This window comes from Heterocephalus glaber, unplaced genomic scaffold (assembly GCF_053883595.1).
Source record: "Heterocephalus glaber isolate CG9 unplaced genomic scaffold, H.glaber_assembly_v1.0 deba00001567, whole genome shotgun sequence".
NCBI classification, from domain to species: domain Eukaryota; kingdom Metazoa; phylum Chordata; class Mammalia; order Rodentia; family Bathyergidae; genus Heterocephalus; species Heterocephalus glaber.
Window position 1 is genome coordinate 1 of NW_028258353.1, and position 22,967 is coordinate 22,967.

At 37.4% G+C, this 22,967-nt stretch overlaps 1 long non-coding RNA gene across 1 annotated transcript; it reads left to right on the forward strand.

The window, feature by feature from the left end:
- Nucleotides 1-53: 53 nt before the first annotated feature.
- LOC147823738 (uncharacterized) lies at nucleotides 54-15,999 on the forward strand. Its single transcript, XR_015443367.1, has 3 exons — nucleotides 54-105; nucleotides 2,441-2,572; nucleotides 3,259-15,999. It is a non-coding gene; the product is annotated as an uncharacterized LOC147823738 (long non-coding RNA).
- The last annotated feature ends 6,968 nt before the right edge of the window (nucleotides 16,000-22,967 follow it).

Consider the following 22,967-nt stretch of genomic DNA (forward strand, 5'->3'; position numbering starts at 1 on the left):
AAGACCTACACATGCTCTTTGGATGGATCACAAGTGGCCAAATTAGGGGAGGAAAAGATGTCATGCCTGTATAAGCCTCCACCTCAAGAAACCAGCACAGGAAAGGTACGGTATCTGTCCTTTGGGTTATCATACTTTCTAGTCTAAATGACAGAGTTTATAGCAATTTTTTCTGATCAGAAATTATGATATAACTCTTCACTAAAAAAATGCAGTTATTTGTGTATTAGATTTTATTAAGAATATATTTCACAAAATAATTCATTCACAAAAATGATATTATGAGAAACTACAGAGCTAAGCTGTGTGGAGATTTCACAAGGTCAACCTGGCTGAAGCATCAGGACTCCAAGTCCTCAGTCCTCTAAACCTTGAAAGCAGAGGCATGAAACCTTACACTGTATGCACTGCTCTTGCCTAGAAGCAAGGCTGAAATCAAGCCCTCCCCTTTGATAAAGCAAAAGAGATAGAATATAAGCATAGTTAAAATCCACAGAGGGAAAAATGAGGCAAATAAACTTGATTACATAACTCTGTCAGCTATAGTCAGCTAATGGTTCAAGACAGAAATGACAAACTTTATCCAAAATCCACTCATCTCTTAGCTCTTCAAGGGCAGAGACCATGTCTTTGTTTCTTTTTTTAGTTGTAGAGTTTAGCATAATGTCTGGCATGTAGTGCATTTTCAAAAATATTTGGTGAGTGGAAAAGCAAATTAAATGAATGAAAGAATGAATAAATGAATGAGTGAATAAGGTCCTAGGGTAGTCAAGCTGTGAATCTAGCTAATGGCACAAGAATAATTTTGCTTAAGGAATGAATTCTCTCTAAAGTTCTGAGGAGAAAGATGATATATCTGTGCATAATAGGTAAATTATAAAAGTAACTGTAAATAAGGATTAAAATGATTAAAATGAATAAATGATCATTTGAAATAGGAAGAAAAGGTCGAAAGGGGTAGGGAAGTGGGAGGGGAAGGGGAAAGGAAAGAAGGGAAAGGAAAAATTATGTGAAAAGAAAAAAATGGAAACAAAGTCTATGTAAATAGGGAAGGGTGGAGGGGGTGAAGGGCTCACTGGTAATGGGGAAAAAATAAGAACCAAGATACATCATGTACAGGTACAAGCACCCAATGATGAATGTAAATGTATTGTATACCTAAAAGGTACCCATAAAAGAATTTAAGCAAAAAAAAATAAAATAAAATAAAATAAAAGTAAGATTATCACCAATCTAAGTGGGGTAATCTTAGAACATTTAAAGACATAATTCCACAAAAAAAACCACAAAAATGGAAACTGTATTGAGACAACTTACCTATTCCTCAGAACTTTTTGTCAAAATATTATGTTAAGTCTTTAATTCATCTTTAATTGATTTTTCTGTATGGTGTAAGATAAAGGTCCACTCTCATTGTGTATACAGATATTCAGTTTTCCCACCATTTATTGAAAGGATTATCTCTCTTTGTATTCTTGGAACTCTTGTTGAAGATAACGTAAGTTCACTATTGTCTTACTCCACATCTGTTGTAACAAAATGTCACAAATGGGGTAATTTACAATGAAACAGGAATTTATTGGCTCACCCTTTTGAAGACTGAGTAGTCCAAGACAGAGGGCCCAGCATCTGGTGATGGTCCTCTTGCTGTGTTCTACTATGATGGGAAGAAGAGGAGGAGCAAAAAAGGGTACGAAAGCAAGAGGCAGAAGGGGGACAAACTCCCATTAGGACTTTCATCACACACTTACCCGAAATTACCTTCTTTATTTTCTTGTCTATCTCTATTTGGAAGGCAAATTCCATGAGAGTAATAACTTTGTTCATAGCTGGAGCCCCACAGCGTAGAACATCCAGAGCCTAGAAGGTGCTTAATGGAAATTAAAAGCACCAGAAATAGAGTGTTGACATCACGGAGTTCTCAGGTTACCGCTGCTCCTACGAAGATAAAACTAAATCTTATGGCAAAATCTGGGGTTACATTTTATCAACTGAAAGAATTCGGTAAAGCCTGCCCTATCAAACTCAAAATGTTTTCTGACAAACAATAAAGTATACTAGTCAGAGTTCTCCAAAGAAATAGAACCAGTAGAATATAAAGTTATAAGAGGGGATCTCTTAGATTGCCTTACATGCTCACAACCTGGATAGTCCCACAGTGGCCATTTGCAGACTGGAGAGCTGGGTAAACCAGTAGCCTCTCAGTCCAAAAGACTGGAAGCCTCAGAACAAGAGGGACCAAGGAGGCAGCCCCAGTCCAAGGTGGATGGTCTGAAATCCCCTTAGAGATTTCCAAATAGAAGCCCATGGTCAAAGGCTGAAGGATCCGGAGTCTGACATGCATGAGTGACAACAGCAGCAGAAAATGCACCTGCTTGCGAAGGGCTGAGCATGCACAAGTGCAAGCTTCCTTCTTCTTCCACTTCTTCATTCTACCCAGGTCCCAGCTGACTGAACGTGCTGCTGACCCATCTTCTCCAGAAACACAGACACCCCAGAAGTGGGCTTCCTCAGTTTTCTATGCATCTCTCAGTCCTCTCAAGTTGACAACCAGGATTAATTATCACATAAGGCAAGGGTTTTAAAATTCTTGGAAAACATTCTATATTGTAGGGTTTGAGAACTTATGTTGAGAAAAATAGAACAATATTTTGGAAACAGAGCAGTGGGTGGAAAAGGCACACATGGGAATGATCCTAAGAATGGATTCAAAGGAAGGAAGAAAGCTGAATGTATAAAAATGATTATTGTTACATTGTTTAAAATAATTTTAATCTGGGATAACCTAAATGTCCCACAACAAAATGGATTAGTACAATGTGTTCTTTTGGAATCATTAAAATTAAACTTGAAAATAACAATGAAAAGCAAATAATGTTATAATAATATTTGTAGTGAATTGGCTGAAAATAGAAATTCAATCTTGTGCACATAAAATTACTATAACCGAGTAAAATAAAGATATACAAGAGATGAAAATAATTATATATCAGCCAAGATACCTATTGCAAACTAGCCTAGCCTAGGGCCAATTTAAACAGAAGAATAATTTAATAAAGACTGCCAGTTGGTTCTTAAAATCACTAGAAAGAATGGAGAAGCAGATGTCTAAGTTTCCAGCAACAATGTCAACAGTGAGATATTATATTTTAATAAATTTATTATTTGGGGTTTTCTAAATAGGTAGTCTGCCACAAATGACATTCTTTTTTCTTTCTGTCCAGCTACTTAACTCTTTTTTCCCTTTTCTTTTTTCAGGCTACAAATTCTACTACAATGTTGAACAAAAGTAGTGACTGCAGCATTGTCTGATTTACTCCTAATTTTAAGACAAATGCATTCATAATTTACATTTGAATATGATATTTTCTGTACATTATTTGTAAATAACCTTAATATTATGTTAAGAAGGTTCCTTTTTCTCCTTTGTTTCCTAACCCTTTCAATGATGGATGGACATTGAATGATACCAATGTTATTTCTGCATTTAGTTAGATAATCATATGTGTTTTATTTTCTCATATCTTAATATGGTGAATTACATTAACAGACCTCTTAGAATAACTTTTATGTCCGGGAAGAAATCCAGTTCTTCTGATGATGTGTCTTGTCTTTACAATCGTTGGATTCAGTTTGCTACTGACTAATTTTGCATCTTTTCATAAACAAGATCAGTTTGTAATAAATTATTCTTATATTTGCCGCAAAAAGGTTAAGTATCAAGTTTATGCTAGTTTCATAAAATAAATGAAATAATATTTCTTGTTTTATATTTTCCTGAGAGGACTGTGCCATTTAGAATTATTTATTCCTGAAATTATTGGTATGCTTGACATGCAAAACCTCCAGTTGTAATTTGTTTGCTTATTGACTTACTTTGTATGGAAATATTTTTATTTACTGACTCTATTTACCTGCTATATCACCATGGAGGTTTCCTACACTTGAGTTGATTTTATTAATTTATATTTACTAAAAATACATTTCATCCAATTTCAAATTCATCATCCTGAAGTTATTTCTGACATACTACTAATTACATCTTTTATTTGGTTCTTGTTTATAGTACATAAGGATTGCATTCATCATGGGGAGTTGGTACATGTACATGACATATCTTAGTTATTCTTTTTAACCCTCTCCTTTTCCCTCCCTCTCCCTTCCTGCATCTCCTGGACCCCTTCTCCTTATACGGATTTGGTGCAGCTAATTACATTTTTAATCTTTGCAGTATCTGTGGTTATGTCCCTTTTTCACTGTTAATTTAGTTCAGCTGTGCATAAGTAATATCCATCCTTAGAAAGAATTTCTGATTCTCCATGACTCCTAGCACAGCAGGGAGAGCCCACAACCATGGGACACACTATAACCTTTGACTTATAAGTACCCAAATGGTCTTAAATATTCATTTATTTCTTATTAACCTAACCATAATGCCATGAATCCCTTGAACAAAAATTCAGTTTTAGAACAAGCCAAAATTATCAGAAAATTCAGCAAATTAAATACCAAACATCTTCAAGATAAATGCACTTCAGGATAAAAAGGATAAATTCTGGGAAATTTCTCACATCCTTAGGCAAAGAGAACACCCCCCCCCCCAAAAAAGCATAGAAAATAATAGAACAGCTGTTCAATATCATCATAGTCTGGGGGCACATGTTCAAATTGTGAACATGGATGAGATATGATACAACTCAATAGTTACATTCGACCACGTACAGGCTGTAAATCACACACAAACCCACACCATAATAAGATAAAAATCAATTACATTGCTACACATATCTCCCATTCAGATTAAAAATATCTTCATAAGACATCCTCTAAAAAGGAATATATTCAATTATAACTGTAAATGAATATTCCAATTTGTTATTCATGGGCTCATTTATTTTAGCCTTTAGTTTGGTCACATCATTTGCTGGCCTCTGATGGCCATACGAAGTCTGTTTCTACCTTCAACTAATATGCCACATTTTATCTGAGAGAAAGAGGGCTGCTCTGCTTAGTCAGATCTCAGAAAAAATATGAAGACATGTTTTTTAATAGGTGGATGGAATGGGGAGATCCTCACAGTGTTGCTTTCCCCTCTAATATTTGTAGGCATAAATTCTCCATCCCATTCTCATAGTAACTTCCAAAATTCAATGTCAGCCACAGGAAGGAGGGAGACACACCTGGGGTCAAAGGAGGTATCACCTGATCCAGCCTTGTGATTCCCAAACATTTCACTCACAAGAACCCTCAAAGGATCTTGAAATGCTACAGAGCCTCTGATACCTTTTTTAATTGACTTTTAAGGTCTTTAAAGAAATTATTTAAGTTTAAATAGTTGCAAGTGATACAACTTTCAGCACATTACAATACTGACATTTTCAATAAAACTGCTACATCACTCTTTTAAATGTATCCAGTGGAATCTAAAGGCCATAGCAATTTGACTCCCACCATCATTTTTTCAAGGAAAGGTATTTTTAAAGTTAGAAGTTTCACAAAATTCCCTTTCCTCCTTGAACTTTGATTTATATTCTCCCACAGATCATTCTCTTAATATTTTCTGTCCTTCAAAGAATTTTATAAATTATTTTTTCATATCCTTTGTAACAAAATATGTATATTACTTATATCTCCTATAGCTATAAAGCTCCAAGTGCTAAAAACTTACTTCTAGATTTGCTTATTAAAATTTTATTTATTAGCTATTAATCCAAATAGTACATCTAACTTATAAATCCTCAGAAATACACCATTGGAAATGAATCTGATCAAAGAAACATTTTCCCAATTAGTTAATGAATCCAAGGATGAAAATTGGTTAATTATATAAGACTCAACATCAATACTATTTCTATTTTCTATTTTTATTTGTGAGCATTGGTCAAATACTTTCAAACAAATTAGTTGGGTAGAAATAAATTTACATTTACACAATATTGTTTGATTCTTTGTACTCCTTTTAAGTTTTATGTTTAAAAACATCATATACTCATCTTTTATCAAGAAATTGGTAATCTGACCACCAGCCCCAGCATCGAGGAGCAGAGCTGTGGAGGAGTGCAGAGGAGGTGAACCTTCAAGGCCATCCTACCACCACCCCCAGCACCAAGAAGGTGAGCCAGCACAGGCACCAGCAGCACACACACACACACCCTTGAAATGAGAAGACACTTAAACAAGTCTCAAAGCCAGACTCACAGATCACCTAAAGCAACCCCAAAGGGAAATGAGATGGAACACTCTGATACTCAACATCCTGAACTCCCTGAACTGGCAATAAAAGAGGATCTGGAAAAAATTAAATCAGAAATACTTTCTCAGATAACAGCAGAGATTGTACCCATAGCGTAAGACATGATTAATAAATCTAGAGGGGACACAGAAAAAAGAATAGAGGAGCTGAGGAACATGATGGAATCACAACATAGGAAACAAATAGAATCCATGAAACAGATAAAAACAGATTTCCAGGAGATTAAAAACTCCACTGAAAGTGTATGCACAGTATGAGCCAATGTGAGGAGAGAATCTCGGATATAGTAGATAAGATTGCAATTAGTGACCAGGAAAAGAAAAATTTCTTTAAAATTATAAGGGACCATGAGAAATCAATCCCACAGCTGCTACACAATGCGAAGAAGAATAACATAAGACTGATCGGTGTCAATGAAGAAACAGGAGAGAGTGTAGACAACGCAAAAAAAACTATTCAAAGAAGTGATGGCAGAAAACTTCCCAAGCAGGGGAAAAGAACTTGACATACAGATAAGGGAGGCATATAGGACTCCAAATAGCCTTGATCAAAAACAGTCTACACATAGGCATATAAGTGTTAAGATTCCAGAAACCCAACAGAAGAACAAAATTTTTCAAGCAGTTAGAGAAAAAAACAAAACAAATCACGTACAAAGGAAAGCCCATCAGAGTCACAGAAGACTTCTCAATGCAAACCCTCAAGGCAAGAAGAGCTTGGAGTGATGTATTCCAAGCCCTAAAAGAAAACAGCCTCCAACCCAGATTGATGTACCCTGCAAAACTATCTTGCAAAATTGATGGAGAAATAAGATACTTTCATGACAAAGAGCACCTTAGGAACTTCATGAATACCAAAACAGCACTGCAAAAATTTTAGACAATATCCTAGGAAAAGACAATGAGGATCACAACCCCAGGAATCTCAGTAGAATGAATCCATTAGGCATGACAAGAAATTAAATGCAAAGGGGGAGAATCTAACAAAAAGAAAAAGTCATGACAATGATAAGTCAATACATATCAGTTATGACCATCAATGTTAATGGTCTTAATGCACCAATCAAAAGAAACAGACTGGCAGAATGGGTCAAGGAGGAAGATCCCACAATATGCTACATACAAGAAATACATGTAATTCAAAAAGAAACTCATAGACTGAAAGTTAAAGGATGGAAAACAATACTCCATATGACGGGAACCCGAAAAAAAGCAGGAGTAGCTATCCTCTTTCCAGATCAAGTGGATTTCAAACGAATACTGATTAAGAGAGACAAAGAAGGACACTACATCCTTGTAAAGGGAACAATCAAAGAGGAAGAGATGACAATCATGAATATATATGTACCAAACACTAGTGAGCCCAACTATATAAACCAAATACTAACAGACATGAAAAATCAAATAAGCACTAATACAATAGCAGTAGGGGACCTCAATACCCCACTCTCACAAATAGATAGATCAACCAGACAAAAAATAAGCAACGAAATACTAGAACTCAATGAAACTCTTGAACAAAGAAGCCTAACAGATGTTTAGAGAGTGTGCCAACAAACAAAATCAGAGTACACATTCTTTTCAGCTGCACATGGGTCGTTCTCCAAATTAGACCACATACTCACTCATAGAACATGTTTAAGTGCAAAGGAATTTAAGTTATCCCCTGCCTAATATCCGATCAAAGTGTGATGAAATTGGAGATCAATAGCAAAAGAAAGCACAAGAATTTCATAAACACATGGAAATTGAACAACACACTTCTGTATAACCAATGAGTCACATAGGAAATTAAAGAAGAAATCACACAGTTCCTACAATAAAATGACAATGCCAATACAACATATTGGAATTGATGGGACATAATGAAAGCAGTCTTATGAGGGAAATTCATAACAGTGAATACCCATATTAGGAAAACAGAGTGAGCCCAATTAAAAAACCTGATGCTAAACCTCAAGCTTCTAGAAAAAGAAGAGCAGGATAAACCCAAAGCTCATACAAGGGAGGAAATTATAAAGACCAGAGCAGAAACCAATGCAATGGAGACTAAAAGAATGATACGAAAAACCAATGGAGCAGAGTTGGTTCTTCAAAAGAATAAACAAAATTGACAAACCCTTAGCCAACCTTATCCGAAAAAGGAAACAAAAGGCCCAAATCCATGCAATTAGGAATGAAAAGGATGACATTACAACAGAACCAGCAGAGATCCAGAGGATCATCAATACCTACTTCAAAAACCTATATGCCAATAAGATGGAAAACACAGAAGATATCAACAGATTCCTAGATACATATGAATTACCAAAGTTGAACAAAGAAGACCTAAAAATTCTAAACAACCCAATATCACCAATGAAATTGAAAACAGTTAAAAACTTAGCAACTAAGAAAAGCCTAGGTCCTGATGGCTTCACTGCTGAATTCTATAAGACATTTAGAGAGGAACTGCTGCCACTACTGTTTCAACTCTTCAATGAAATTGAAAGGGAAGCAATACTCCCAAATTCATTCCTGGAAGCAAGCATCACCTTGATCCCCAAAGCAGAGGAGACCCAACCAAAAAAGAGAACTATAGGCCAATCTCACTAATGAACATAGATGCAAAAATCCTTAAAAGATACTGGCAAATAGAACAAAAAAGATCATCAAGAAGACCATACACCCTGATCAAGTGGGATTCATCCCAGGGATGCAGGGATGGTTCAACATATGCAAATCAATCAAGTAATACACTATATCAATAGGGCCAAGGACAAAAAGAATATGATCATCTCAATAGATGCAGAAAAACCATTTGACAAAATCCAACATTCGTTTATGATCAAAACCCTACACAAAATTGGAATAGATGGTCTCTACCTCAATCTGATAAAAGCTATCTATGAAAAACCAACAGCCAATATCATATTAAATGGTCAAAAACTGAAATGCTTCACACTAAAATCAGCAACAAGACAAAGATGTCCACTATCACCACTCCTGTTCAATATACTCTTGGAAACATTACCCACAGCGATTAGACAAGAGAAAGAAATAAAAGAAATAAAGATAGGAAATGAAGAAGTCAAATTGTCATTATTTGCAGATGACATGCTACTCTATATAGACGACCCCCAAAACTCCACCAAAAGTCTTCTAAACTGAATAACCAAATTCAGTAGAGGAGCTAGATAAAAGGTCAACAGACAAAAATCAATAGCTTTCTCTACATGAACAACAGACTCACTGAGGTAGAAATAGGGCAAACAATTCCTTTCAGAATAGCATCCAAAAAAATGAACTACATAGGAATGAACCTAACAAAAAAAATCAAAGACATCTTCTCTTAAAACTATAGCACTCTGAAAAGATAAATTGAAGATGATATCAGAAAATGGAAAGACATCCCTTGCTCTTGGGTAGGAAGAATCAACATAGTGAAAATGGCCATGCTTCCTAAACGGCTATATAGATTCAATACAATCCCCAGTGAAATGCCAGCACCATACTTCTTGGACCTTGAGAAAATCCAAACATTCATTTGGAACAAGAAGAGACCTAGAATAGCTAAAGCAATTCTAGGCAACAGAGACATGGCAAGAGGGTATAACAACCCCCAACTTGAAACTATACTACAAAGCTACTGTGATAAAAACAGCATAGTACTGGCAAAGAAACAGACCTGAGGACCAGTGGAACAGATTAGAAGATGCAGAAACAACTCCAGACACACTCAGCTACTTCATCTTCAGCAAAGGAGCCAAACACCCTCACTGGAGGAAAGATAGCCTCTTTAAGAAATGGTGTTGGAAAAATTGGGTTTCAACTTGCCAAAGATTAAAACTAGACCTATATCTCTCACTATGCATTAAACTAAAATCAAAATGGATTAAGGATCTAAATGTTAAAACAGAAACACTGAACTCACTGGAACAGAGGTTAGGTAGAACTCTTGAAGACATTGGTGTAGGAAAAGACTTTATGAACAAAACCTCAGTTGCCCATGAACTAATACCAACAATCAACAAGTGGGATCTCTTCTTATTAAAAAGCTTCTGCACATCAAGAGAAACCACCAACAGTGTGAAGAGACAACCCACAATGTGGGAAAAAATCTTCACCTGCTGTTCCTCAAACAAAGGTCTACTATCTACAATCTATATAGAACTTTAAAAAATCAGACCTCCCAAATTTAAAAACTCAATCCAAAAATGGGCATCTGAAATGAACAGACATTTCTCAGATAAAGAAGTAGAAATAGCAAATAAACATATGAAAAAATGTTCAACATCACCGGTCAGTCAAGAGATGCAAATGAAAACAATGCTGAGATTCCACCTCACCCCAGAAAGAATGGCTGCTATCATGAAATCAACCAATAACAAATGCTGGTAGGACTGTGGGGAAAGAGGAACCCTGCTCCACTGCTAGTGGGAGTGTAGACTGGTGCAAGCACTGTCAAAATCATATGGAGATACCTCAAAGAACTAGGGCTGGAAGTCCCATTTGACCCAGCTATTCCCCCGCTGGGTATCTTCCCCAAAGAACTAAGAGTCATACCACAGTGATATATGTGCACCAATGTTCATAGCAGCATAAATTGTAATAGCTAAAACTTGAAAACAGCACAATTGGCCATCAACTAGAGACTGGATAAAGAAAATGTGGGTGTTTTTTATGAGGTGGAGTACTACTTAGCCATAAAAAATGAGAAATTAGAGACATTTATAGCTAAATGGATACACACTGATGTGATACTCTTTTTTAAAATAACTTTATTATCAAACACACACACATACAAAAAATTGAAACCATTCAAAGAAGAGCAATGCAAGGGGAAAAAAACTACAATAATATTCAATACCATAGAACTCAATTAAAACAAAACTGAAAAGCACTTAAACATTTTTCCATATAACTTAAAAAAGCATCTCAAGCACCAACAAGACACCAGACAGTGTGATTTGTTTCAGAAAGATCCCCCAAACCAACACTGTACAAATAATGATCTGGAAAAAAACTTCAGTTAGTTAGCAGACTCCACATAAGCCAAACTTCTCCCTAATTTAAATTTCGATGCTGTCATATGACACGCCATGGAAACACAATCCGAGAAATATGTTATTAGGCCATTTCATCCATGTGTATCCTTAATTACACTTTCAGTTTCTCACACTGGAGAAACTATTCGGTATTTACACATGTGTGTCCTATCTATTTCACTTAAAAGGATAGCCTCAATATGCATCCATTTACCTATGAATGTCTCTAGTTTCTCATTCTTTATGGCTGAGTAGTACTCCATTTTATAAACAAACCACATCTTCTTTATGCAGTTTCAAGTTGATGGGCACTTGGGCTGTTTCCAAGCTTTCACTACTACGAACTGTGCAGCTATAAACACAGGTGCACATATATCGCTGTGGTAAGATTCTTTTAATTCTTTTGTGAAGATCCACAGCAGGGAGATAGCTGGGTCAAATGGGACCTCTCACTAAGAGAACAATACAAAAAATCAATGAAGCCAAGAGTTGGTTCTTTGAAAGAATCAACAAAATTGATAAACCTTTAGTCAACCTTGTCAGAAAAAGGAAAGAAAAGGCCCAAATCCATGCAATTAGGAATGAAAAGGGTGAAATTACAACAGACCCAGCAGAAATCCAGAGGATCATCAATACCTACTTCCAGAACCTATAGGCCAATAAGATGGACAACACAGAAGAAACGGACAGATTCCTAGATACATATGAATTACCAAAGTTGAATGAAGAAGACCTAAAAATTCTGAACAACCCAATCTCAACCAATGAAATTGAAAATGTAATTAAAAACTTATCACCTAAGAAAAGCCCGGGCCCTGATGGCTTCACTGCTGAATTCTACAAGACATTTAGAGACGAACTGCTGCCACTACTGTTTAAACTCATCAATGAAATTGAAAGGGAAGGAATACTCCCAAATTCATTCGTGGAAGCAAGCATCACCTGGATCCCCACAGCAGAGAAAGACCCAACTGAAAAAGAGAACTATAGGCCAATCTCACTAATGAACATAGATGCAAAAATCCTTAATAAGATACTGGCAAACAGAATGCAGAAGATCATCAAGAAGATCATATACCCTGATCAAGTGGGATTCACCCCAGAGATGCAGGGATGGCTCAATATACGAAAATCAATTAATGTAATACACTATATCAATAGAGGCAAGGACAAAAACCATATGATTATCTCCATAGACACAGAAAAAGCATTTGACAAAATCCAACATGCATTTATGATAAAAACCCTACAAAAAATTGGAATAGATGGTTTCTACCTCAAACTGATAGAAGCCATCTATGAAAAACCAACAGCCAATATCATACTAAATGGTCAAAAACTGAAATCCTTCACACTCAAATGAGGAGCAAGACAAGGATGTCCACTATCACCACTCTTGTTCAGTATAGTTCTGGAAACATTAGCCACAGCAATTAGACAAGAGAAAGAAATAAAAGGAATAAAGATAGGAAATGAAGAAGTCAAATTGTCATTATTTGCAGATGACATGATACTCTATATAGAAGACCCCAAGAACTCCACCAAAAGTCTTCTAGACTTAATAACCGAATTCAGTCAAGTAGCTGGTTACAAGGTCAACACACAAAAATCAATAGCTTTCCTTTACACGAACAACAGACTCAATGAGAGAGAAATAGCACAAATAATTCCTTTCACAATAGCATCCAAAAGGCTGAAATACCTAGGAATCATCCTAACAAAAGAAATCAAAGACCTCTTCTCTGAAAACTATGGCACTCTGAAAAGAGAGATTGAAGATGATATCAGAAAATGGACAGACATCCCCTGCTCCTGGGTAGGAAGGATTAATAGAGTGAAAATGGCCATACTTCCAAAACTCCTATATAGATTTAATGCAATTCCAATTGAGATCCCAGCAGCATACTTCATAGACCTCGAGAAAACAATCCAAAAATTCATTTGGAATAAGAAGAGACCCAGAATGGCAAAAGCAATTCTAGGTAACAGAGACATGGCAGGGGGTATCACAATCCCCAACCTGCAAGTCTACTACAAAGCTACTGTGATCAAAACAGCATGGTACTGGCAAAGAAACAGGCTTGAGGACCAGTGGAACAGATTAGAAGATGCAGAAACAACGCCAGACACACTCAGCCATCTCATCTTCGACAAAGGAGCCAAACACCCTCACTGGAGGAAAGATAGCCTCTTTAAGAAATGGTGCCGGAAAAATTGGGCTTCAACTTGCCAAAGATTAAAACTAGACCTGTATCTCTCGCCATGCACTAAACTAAAATCAAAATGGATTAAAGATCTAAATATTAAAATAGAAACTCTGAACCACTTGGAACAGAGGTTAGGTAGAACCCTTGAAGACATTGGTGTAGGAAAAGATTTTATGAACAAAACCTCAGTTGCCCGTGAACTAGCACAATCAACAAATGGGATCTCTTCTTATTAAAAAGCTTCTGCACAGCAAGAGAAATCACCAGCAGTGTGAAGAGACAATCCACAATGTGGGAAAAAATCTTCACCTGCTCTTCCTCAGACAAAGATCTACTATCTCAAATCTATAAAGAATTTAAAAAGATCAGACCTCCCAAATTCAAAGACCCAATCCTAAAATGGGCATCTGAAATGAACAGACATTTCTCAGACAAAGAAGTAGAAATAGCAAATAAATACATGAAAAAATGTTCAACGTCACTGGTCATTCGAGAGATGCAAATGAAAACAATGCTGAGATTCCACTTCACTCCAGAAAGAATGGCTGCTATCATGAAATCAACCAATAACAAATGCTGGTGCGGCTGTGGGGAAAGAGGAACCCTGCTCCACTGCTGGTGGGAGTGTAGACTGGTGCAAGCACTGTGGAAATCAGTATGGAGATACCTCAAAGAACTGGGACTGGAAATCCCATTTGACCCCGCTATTCCACTGCTGGGGATCTTCCCCAAAGAATTAAAAGAATCATACCACAATGATATATGTGTGCCCATGTTCATAGCAGCGCAGTTTGTAATAGCTGAAACTTGGAAACAGCCCAAATGCCCATCAACTGGAGACTGGATAAAGAAAATGTTGTTTTTTTTATAAAATGGAGTACTACTCAGCCATAAAAAATGAGAAATTAGAGACATTTATAGCTAAGTGGATGCACATTGAGGCAATACTCTTAAGTGAAATAAATAGGACACAGATGTGTAAATACCGAATAGTTTCTCTGGTGTGAGAAACTGAAAGTGTAAATAAGGACTAAATGTATAATAGGTCATGTGAAATAGGAAGAAAAGGGGCAAAGGGGAAGGAAGTGGGAGGGCTAAGGGAAAGGACAGAAGGGAATGAGATTAATAGGAGAAAATGGAAAAATAGGAACAAAATCTTTGTAAATAGGGAGGGCTGGCGGGGTTGAAGGGAGGGCTGGGCAAGGGTGAAAAACAAGAACCAAGAGAGACTATGTAAAGGTGCAAATTTCCAATGATGAATGTCGTTGCATTGTATACCTAAAATGTACCAATGATTCGAATGAATAATCGATAATGTAAAATAGGAATAAAAGGTCCAAGGGGATAGGGGTAGTGGGAGGAGCAGGGGAAAGGAAAGAAGAGAAAGGAAAAAATGATGAGAAATGGAAAAAATGGAAATAAAGTCTTTGTAAATAGGGAAGGGTGGAGGGGGTGAAGGGAGGGCTAGGAATGGGGAAAATAATAAGAACCAAGATGCATTGTATAAAGGTACAATTCCCAATGAGAAATATAATTGTGTTGTACACCTACAATGTACCAATAAAAGAATTTAATAAAAACAAAAACAAATGGGACCTCTAGTCCTAGTTCTTTGAGGTATCTCCATACTGACTTCCACAGTGGTTGCCCCCGTCTGCACTCCCACCAACAATGGAGAAGGGTTCCTTTCTCCCCACACCCCAGCCAGCATTTGTTATTAGATGATTTCTTAATAGCAGCCAGTCTTTCTGGGGTGAGGTGGCATCTCAATGTTGTTTTCATCTGCATCTCTCAAATAACCAGTGATGTTGAACATTTTTTCATATATTTATTTGCTGCTTTTACTTCTTTGAGGAATTTCTGTTCATTTCAGATGCCCATTTTTGAATTCGGTCTTTGAATTTGGGGGGTCTGATTCTTTTCAGTTCTTTATATATTCTAGATAGTAGTCTTTCGTCTAAGGTACAGTTGCTGAAAATTTTTCCCCCGTTGTTAGTTGTCTCTTAGCTCTGTTGATGGTTTCTCTTGCAGTGCAGAAGATTTTTAATAAGATGAGATCCCAGTTGTTGATTCTTTCTGCTAGTTCCCATGCCACTGAGGTTTCGTTCATAAAGTCTTTCCCTATACCAATATCTTCAAGAGTTCTACCTAACTCACTTTCCAGCAAATTTAGTGTTTCTGTCCTAATATTTAAGTCTTTAATCCACTTCAACCTTTATTCAGTGCATGGTGATAGGCATGGGTCTAATTTTAATCTTTGGCAGGTTAAAATCCAGTTTTTCCAACCCCATTTATTAAATAGGCCATCTTTCCTACAATGAGGATGGTTGGCTCCTTTGTCACAGATGAGGTGGCTGAGCAGAGGTGATACACTTAAGTGAAAAAAATGGGACACGTGTAAATACCGAATAGTTTCTCTAGTGTGAGAAACTGAAAGTGTAAATAAGGACTAAAAGGTATAATAGATAATGTGAAATAGGAAGGAAATGCACAAAGGTGAGGGGGAAGTGGGAGGGGTAGGGGAAAGGAAAGAAAGGAATGAAATTAATAAGAGAAAAGGAAAAATGGAAACAAAGTCTTTGTAAATAGGGAGGGATGGAGGGGTTGAAGGAAGGGCAGGGGGATGGGGAAAAAATAACCAAGAGATTATGTAAAGGTACAAATTTCCAATGATGAATGTCATTATATTGTGTACCTAAAATGCACCAATAAAATTAATTAATTAAAAATAAATTAGGAATCTATCAGCTGGCAAAGAATCAGATGCCTCTTACCTTGCCCAGTAATTGGTTATTCACTCAGTGGAGTCATTCACATTCTTAACATGGCTGCCTTGGTCTGATGTCCTGGGGTTTTATCTATCTGGCGCTGCATCTGGATTGTATAGATGAGAACTGTGTTTTTCTTTTTAAAGTGGGGGATGAATCACTGTGGAAGAGGAAATGGGAGAGTCACATAGGCAGGACTCCTTGATCACAGGCTGGTTCTCAGGCAAATGGATTTTAATAGGTTTCAATATGCAGAAATAATATGTGGAAAGTTAGTCCCTTTAAGTTGTCCATAACTTTATACGTCTAAAGGGAAGTACCCCTGTTTTAAGATTACTTGACCTCATTTACTGTATATCACTAACTTAGGAATCATATATGAGAGAGTTATCAGTTCAATCAACCCAAAGCAGTAACTGTTTAATAACTGGCTACTTATTAACAAGTTGTAGAAATGTTCAACAAAATAAAAAAGGCTGTGATTTGGGCTTTCCCAGCATGAGGTAGTTAAAGGGCTCTGAAAGGACAAAGAGAAGAGAGGGCCCCAGAGAAGGATGACAGAGCTGACACGAGAGGGGATGGCTGACAGTGAGCAAGACCCAAAGTCTTCAGTGTGCTCCAGGAAATCTGAAAGCAGAGACAATGAAAACTGGCTTAGGTAAAGAAAGAGCTTTGTTTGAACATGGAATGTGAGGTCAGGAACAAACTTCCCTTGAGAGACCGCAAGAGTACAAGTGTTGGCAAGAGAGAGCCAGAACCCAGTTACAACAAGATAGTAGGGAGGCAGCAGGTGTGCCGCATGGCAGAGTATTAACTGCACCTTGCTGCTCTGCTCTTCTGACTCCTTTGTGGATTCATCTTCCCAAGGAAACTTGCCTAGATGAGAGGCAGGGTTTTTTGGCATAAAAAAAAGAAAACATCTTCTTGGAACAGTAGTTAATGGCAGGAGAAGCTGAAACACCCTCCAGGTCTCTTAGGAACAGGAGACACAGAATGAGCGGCACAGGTGATTGACACTGAGGGTGACATGACGCCAAGTTGGTGTCCAGAGATAGCGTCCACACAATTCAAGCATCAGATGCCAGGATTCCTGGAACCAAGGGGAAGCAGAAGAACCTGAATTGTAGGCTTCATCTATGTACCCTAAGGGGAAGAAGGGAGACCCAGCCAGTACCTGTGGGTCAAGATAATAGTATTCATGCTTTAAATGCAGTTCTTTAAAACATGAAACATTTTATTCCCTGTTTCAACAAGGTTTCTTTTCATTGACAAATGATAATTGTATCTATTTATGGGGTGCGATATGATGTTTTCCTATATGGATACATTTTAGAAAGGTCAAATCAAGCTAATCAGCATATCTCACCTAACAAGCTAAACACCTAAACAAGCTTTTGATACAGGTGATAAAAGTGAAATTGGAGCCAGGCGCACGTCTGTGATCCCAGCACCTGGGAGGCTGAGACAGGAGGATCACCTGGAGTTCAAAGTCAGGCTACGCCACATAGTGAGTTCAAGACCAGCCTGAACTGCACAACAAAACCGTGTCTTAAAAAACAAAACAAAACAAAAAAAGTGAAAATGGAGCTCTTTCAGAGTTGACAAAAGATTCATGTGACTGTAACTGAGGCAAAGAAAAATTCTTAACAGTTAATTTCTCTGTGGGACCAGGGAACAGAATTTAGAGACATCACTTTTGTGTGGAAGCACCAACATGGGAGGAAAACAATTGTTCAACTGGTCATTGACATTGGCACTGTGTTAAATTGGGTTGTACTGCCACCTGGTGACCATTGCAAAGATGTACAGAGACCAAAATTAGCCCCTATCAAAAAGCAAAATCAGCAGCTTGGCCATGCATGCAGGCAGAGCAGGCATGGGCTGAGTGCGCCCTGCTCAGTCTGGCTCACTCCACCCACTTTCCACCAGGAGACTGAGCTGGTGAGGATCCCCAGAACGCCCACCAGCCTCCAGCTTGGCCTCCCAGGCACCGCAACAACAGGGCACGCCCCCCCCCCCCCCCCCCGGGCCTCTTGGCTGTACAGCTATGTGGATCCACACTACAGAGGCACAAGGGAGCATAATGGCCATTGTCCTGAGCTGCAGAAGGGAACAACAGAGAGAGGGCCTCTCTCAGGCTCCCTGATGAAAACAAGCCCACTGGAAACATGAAAAGAATCTCTGCAATGAAGGCACACCAGACCACCATGCTTGGTAAGTTACAGGGATCATCACCTCCCATCAGGATCTGGACTATCTTCAGGGGAAAGGCAGCTGGAACCTGCAGTAGAGCCTTGAAGAGTTCAACCCTGTAGGAGGACAGGGAGCTCATCTTGGGGGTTTCAGCCAGAAATCTTCCTGAATCTCACAAGTCTGAGACTGGCTTACTGAGAATCACTGACTTATAACTGCACACTGCTGCCCATGTTGTCTATTGTGACAACAGAGACATACCCGGAAGGAGGCCATTCATTTTTATCTTTTATTTGTTATTTTTAAAATTACCACCATTTTTTTGCTCTTATTTTTAATTTTTTTTTCTTCTTTGGTACTTTTTTAAAATTTTTATTTTTCTCTTTTTTCTTTCTTTTCTCTTTTTTTTCTCTCTGTCTCTGCCTCACTCCCTTGCTGTCCCACATTGTTCTTCATCTCCCTTTGTGTACCTGTTCTGCCCCTAATTCGTGTTTCTTCCTTACCTTTCTTTTCTTCTCTTTCCTTCTCTTGCCTGTGCCCTCTGGCCTCACTGCTAACCTTCCGCTATCGTTCTACTTACCTATTCCCCCTCCCCAACTCCTAACTCCCCATCCCAAAGGGTAAAGTTGCTATATTGAAGAGTTTATTCACTATAAACGTATGTTGGGTAGGTCCTTGATTTTGATTTAATTCACACAGTTAAAGGTGATAGATTAATAACTACCACAAATTGTCATTTTTTTGTCTTTATTCATTTTCATTGATGCTATTGTGTTGCTGACTGTATCACTTGGCCTAAGGTCTTGCGATTGATCTAATCAGTTGTCCTTCCTGGTATAATGGAAATGAGCCAGCCTCAGAGCCATTAGAGACTCAAAACCTAAAGACCAGCTATATCTGGAAGACACCTCTGAGAAGCAATCATTCCATAAGGGTTCCAAATACATCAACAAACATATGTACAATGAGCAACTTCCAAGTATCAACCCAAGAACTAAACCAAGGACAGTACGAAAAACAAAAATGAGAAGACACTTAAGTAAGGCACAAACTCAGACTTTCACTGCAAAAAAGGCAAATTCTGGGGGAAACTAAGTGGAAAAGTCTAAAAATCAACCACCTGGACACCCTGAACTGATACCACAGGAAGGAACAAAACAGATGAATGAGGCTCTAGAAAAATTCAAAAAAGAAATAATTTCCCAGATAACAAAAGAGATGGTGAGCAGAGGGAAAGACATGATTAGAGGCTCTAGAACAGAAACAGATAAAAAAAAATAGATGAGCTCAGAAACATGCTGCAAGCCATGAATACCCAGCATAAGAAAGAAATGGAAACCATGATCTCCCAACATGAGAAAGAAATGGACTCCATGAAACAGATTCAAACAGATATTCAGGAGATTAAAAACCCCATTGAAAGTATGCAGAGCAGATTAAGGGAATCTAAAGATAGAATATCAGATATAGAAGACAGGATTGCGCTTAAGGACCATGAAAACAGAGATCTCTTCAAAATACTAAGGGACCATGAGAAATCAATCCAGCAGCTGCTAGATGATGCAAAGAAGAATAACATAAGACTGACAGGAGTCCACAAAAAAACAGGAGAAAGTACAATTGACATAAAAAACTGTTCACAGAAGAAAGAGTAGAAAACTTCCCAGACAGAGGTAGAGAATTGGACATACAGATAAGTGCGGCCTATAGAACTCCAACTAGCCATGATCAAAAAAATCTACACCTAGGTATATAATAGTCAAGATCCCAGAAACCCAACAGAAGAACAAAATCCTACAGGCAGTTAGAGAAAAGGAACAAATCACCTACAAAGGAAAGCCCATCAGAATCATGGCAGACTTCTCAACACAAACCCTCAAATCAAGGAGATCCTGGAGTGAAGTATTTCAAGCCCTAAAAGAAAATAACTTCCAACCTGGACTGTTGTATCCTGCAAAATTATCTTTCAAAAGCGATGTGGAAATTAGATACTTCCACGACAAAGAACACCTGAGAAATTTCATGAACACCAAACCAGAACTCCAAACAATTCTAAGCAATATCCTAGAAAAAGACAATGAAGGTCACAACTCCATGGGGACCAACAGAGGGAAGCCACCAGGCAAGGTAAGAAACTAAAGGGAAAGGGAAAAAAAATAAGAAATAAAAGAGCCAACAACACCAAAATCTCATGACAAGGATGAGGCAATATCTATCAATTATAACTCTCAATGTTAATGGCCTCAACTCACCAATCAAGAGAAATAGACTGACAGAATGGATTAATAAGCAAAATCCAGCAGTATGCTTATACAAGAAACACATCTGACTCAAAAAGAATTCATAGACTGAAAGTAAAAGGATGGAAAACAGTTCTCCACATGACAGGAACTCAGAAAAAAGCAGGGATAGCAATCTTATTTGCAGACAAAGTAGATTTCAAACCAAAACTAATTAAGAGAGACAAAGATGGTCACTACATCCTTGTGAAGGAAACAATCCAAGAGGAAGAGATGGCAATCCTAAATATATATGCACCAAATATGAATGCCCCCAACTATACAAAACAAATAATAATGGACATGAAAAATCAAATAAGCACTAATACAATTGTAGTGGGAGAATTCAGTACACCACTATCACAAATAGACAGATCATCTAGACAAAAAATTAACCATAAAGTTTTAGAACTGAACCAAGCTATTGAACAAATGGACTTAATAGATATTTACAGAGTGTTCCACCCCACAAAATCAGAATAAACATTCTTTTCTGCTGCACATGAGTCATTCTCCAAAATGGACCACATGCTAGCTCATAGGACATGTCTAAGTAAATGTAAAAGAATTGAAGTTACTCCCTGTATATTATCAGACCATAGTGCAATAAAATTGGAGGTCCATGACATAAGAAATCACAAAACTCCCACAAACACATGAACCTCCTGAACAACCCTCCTGAACAACCAATGGGTAACAGAGGAAATTAAAGAAGAAATTAGACAGTTTCTGCAAGTAAATGATAATGCCAGTACAACATACAGGAACCTATGGGACACAATGAAAGCAGTTCTACGTGGGAAATTTATAGCAGTGCATGTCCATATTAGGAAAACAGAGAGAACTCAGAAAAATAACCTAATGCAGAACCTCAAACTCCTAGGAAAAGAAGAGCATAATAAACCCAAAGCTCATACGAGAAAGGAAATTATAAAGATCAGAACAGAAATCAATGCAATGGAGACTAAGAGAATGATACAAAAAATTAACAAATCAAAGAGTTGTTTTTTCAAAAGAATAAATAATATCGATAAATCTTTAGCCAACATTATCAAAAAAAGGAAAGAAAAGGCTCAAATCTATGCAATTGAGAATGAAAAAGGTGACATCACAACAGACCCACCAGAAATCCAGAGGATCATCAATACCTACTTTGAGAACCTGTACTCTAATAAAATGGAAAACACAGAAGAAATGGATAGATTCCTAGATATATACGAATTGCCAAAGTTAAAGGAAGAAGATAAAGAAACTAAATACCCCAATTACAATGAGTGAAATTGAAAATGTAGTAAAAAATTTACCAACAAAGAAAAGCCCAGGTCCGGATGGTTTCATGGCTGAATTCTACAAGACATTTAAAGAACTATCGCCATTACTCTTTAAATGCATCAAGGAAATTGAAAGGGAAGCAAGGCTTCCAAATTCATTCCTGGAAGCAAGTATTACTTTTATTCCAAAACCAGGGAAAGACCCAACCCAAAAAGAGAACTACAGACCAATCTCCCTAATGAACATAGATGCAAAAATTCTCAACAAGATACTGGCAAACAGAATACAGAGGGTCATCAAGAAGATCATACACCCTGACCAAGTCAGATTTATCCCAGGGATCCAAGGATGGTTCAACATTCATAAATCAATAAATGTAATACACTATATTAACAGAGTCAAGGACAAAAACCATATGATCACCTCAATAGATGCAGAAAAGACATTTGACAAAATCCAACACCCATTCATGATTAAAACGCTACAGAAAATTGGAATAGAAGGTCTTTACCTTAACCTGATTAAGGTTATCTATGAAAAACCAATACCCAACAACATACTAAATGGTCAAAAACTGAAAACTTTCATGCTAAAATCAGAAACAAGACAAGGATGCCCACTATCACCACTCCTGTTGAATATAGTTCTGGAAACATTAGCCACAACAATTAGAAAAGAGAAAGAAATAAAAGGAATAAAGGTAGGAAAGGAAGAAGTGAAACTGTCATTATTTGCTGATGATATGATATGATATAGAAGACCTAAAATACTCAGCCAAAACACTTCTAGACCTAATTGACAGATTCAGTAGAGTAGCTGGACACAAGGTCAACACTCAAGAAACAATAGTCTTCTTATACACAAATAGCAAGCTCACTGAGAGAGAAATTCGGGAAACAATTCCTTTTACAATAGCATCCAAAAAAATGAAATATCTAGGAATCAAGCTAACAAAGGAAGCAAAAGACC